This window comes from Cyprinus carpio, unplaced genomic scaffold (assembly GCF_018340385.1).
Source record: "Cyprinus carpio isolate SPL01 unplaced genomic scaffold, ASM1834038v1 S000001495, whole genome shotgun sequence".
In the NCBI taxonomy this organism is placed as follows: domain Eukaryota; kingdom Metazoa; phylum Chordata; class Actinopteri; order Cypriniformes; family Cyprinidae; genus Cyprinus; species Cyprinus carpio.
In genome coordinates, this window is record NW_024874211.1 from 1 (window position 1) to 2,506 (window position 2,506).

Consider the following 2,506-nt stretch of genomic DNA (forward strand, 5'->3'; position numbering starts at 1 on the left):
CAAAGTGGGCTGCGTCGGGATTTGAACCGGGACCTCTGGCACTAAAGCGAGAATCATACCCCTAGACCAGCGAGCCACTGGGCATTGAGCAGTCTGTCTCTACACCTGGCAAGTGCAGAAGAGGGCTCATGCAACTGGCTGGATTTCTGAGAAACTTCGATTTTGGCATAATTGCCTAGATGCGTACTGCCTTGAGGAGTAAAATCTTGATTAAAATGTCTACAACAAAATATCTGAGCTGAATTAAACAGCAGAAGGCTACATTGCGGTACTGCCACACACATCATGCTGTTTTAAGCTCAAGAGAAACTGTCTTCTTAGCAGAAGGTAGCGGTGGCACCATTCTGCTCAGTTTAGTTCTATGTTGTTCCTGTTCAGTTTAATGTCTCTTCTGGATTCTTTGGGAACACTCATCATGACTGATTCATCAAAGTTACTTGCGGTTAAAGGGAGGCCACCGTGACACTCCCTTTTTAAAACACCGCTGCCACAGAGAAGGTTATTCACGTAGGCTGCAATTTGCCAAGCACTGATGGTCAAAAGCTAGCAGGTTCAAAGGATTCAGAATCCAGAGTGCTAACCGTTACACCATGGGCACTAGAATCGGCAGGAGCGTCTGCCCTCCTGCAGTGTAGGAATGACTCAGTAGGAGTGAATGAAAAAGTAACTGGCCAGTGATCATCAGAATGTAGACCAAAAAAGGACAGCAGGCTCCACACTGCCGAAACCCGGGATCGAACCAGGGACCTTTAGATCTTCAGTCTAGCGCTCTCCCCAACTGAGCTATTTAGGCATTGGGGCACAAGACCATAACCGACCGAGCTAACGGTTTAACCCTACTTGCCAACCCGCGGGTAATAGACCAAGTAGAAGTGCGAGGCGTCGATGTCGATAGACAACAAGTACCTAACAATGCTTGAAATTGAGCCAAAAAAGCAGGACGAAAGGCCGCTCCTTAAAAAAGTGGTTTCAAAGCTGCAAGAGGGGACTGCGTTCACGGATTTGAACACTAGACCTCTAACACCTGAAGCAAAAAAAAAACGAACAAAAAAAAAAAACACATACCCCAAAACCAACAATCCATCGGATGCAAATATGAAAAAGAAGGTTCACAAGGGCCATGAAGTTTTCTAAAAAGCCCTTTCTGACAGATCTCCCAGCAGCACAGCCCATTGGAGTCAACTCAGAAGCAACGCCTCCTTTCAGTGCAAGTGATCTAACGCACAAAGCGTTGGACCAAGTTTGAATTGCAGAATAGGAACAAAGGAGAAGCTCCAAAGTGGGCTCGTCCGGGATTTGAACCCGGGACCTCTCGCACCCTAAGCGAGAATCATACCCCCCTAGACCAACGAGCCACTGGGCATTGAGCAGTCTGTCTCTACACCTGGCAAGTGCAGAAAGAGGGCTCATGCAACTGGCTGGATTTCTGAGAAACTCGATTTTGGCATAATTGCCCTAGATCGTACTGCCTTCGAGTAAAATCTTGATTAAAATGTCTACAACAAAATATACGAGCGAGGAATTAAACAGCAGAAGGCTACATTGCGGTACTGCCACACACATCATGCTGTTTTTTCGCTCAAGAGAAACTGTCTTCTTAGCAGAAGGTAACGGTGGCACCATTCTGCTCAGTTTAGTTCTATGTTGTTCCTGTTCAGTTTAATGTCTCTTCTGGATTCTTTGGGAACACTCATCATGACTGATTCATCAAAGTTGCACGGTTAAAAGGAGGCCACCGTGACACTCCCTTTTAAAACACGCTGCCACAGAGAAGGTTGTTATTCATGGGCACTCAGAATCAGCAGTGGAAACGTCTGCCCCTCCCCTGCAGTGTAGGAATGACTCAGTAGGAGTGAATGAAAAAGTAACTGGCCAGTGATCATCAGAATGTAGACCAAAAGCAGGACGAAAGGCGGCTCCTTAAAAAAGTGGTTTCGAAGCTGCAAGGGGACTGCGTTACGGATTTGAACACTAGAGCCTCTAACACCTGAAGCAAAAAAAAGCGAACAAAAAAAAACACACATACCCCAAAACCAACAATCCATGGGATGCAAATGTAATGAAAAAAGAAGGTTCCACAAGAGGGCCATGAAGTTTTCTAAAAAGCCCTTTCTGACAGATCTCCCAGCAGCACAGCCCATTGGAGTCAACTCCAGAAGCAACGCCTCCTTTCAGTGCAAGTGATCCCTAGCACAGAAAGCGTTGGACCAAGTTTGAATTGCAGAATAGGAACCAAGGAGAAAGCTCCAGAAAGTGAAAACCAAATCCGGGATTTCCAAACCGGGACACCTCTCGCACCTACAAGCGAGAATCATACCCCCTAGACCAACGACCCGCCTGGGCATTGAGCAGTCTGTCTCTACTGGCATAATTGCCCTAGATCGTACTGCCTTCGGAGTAAAATCTTGATTAAAATGTACAACAAAATATCGAGCTGAATTAAACGGCAGAAGGCTACGTGCGGTACTGCCACACACATCATGCTGTTTTTAAGCTCAAGAGAAAC

General features: G+C 46.3%; 2 non-coding genes across 2 annotated transcripts; both read right to left on the reverse strand.

Annotated features, from left to right (window-relative positions):
• Positions 1–719: 719 nt before the first annotated feature.
• On the reverse strand, positions 720–793 carry trnaf-gaa. The gene has a single exon. It is a non-coding gene; the product is annotated as a tRNA-Phe (tRNA).
• Positions 794–1,281: 488 nt separating this feature from the next.
• On the reverse strand, positions 1,282–1,355 carry trnap-agg. The gene has a single exon. It is a non-coding gene; the product is annotated as a tRNA-Pro (tRNA).
• Between the last annotated feature and the right edge of the window lie 1,151 nt (positions 1,356–2,506).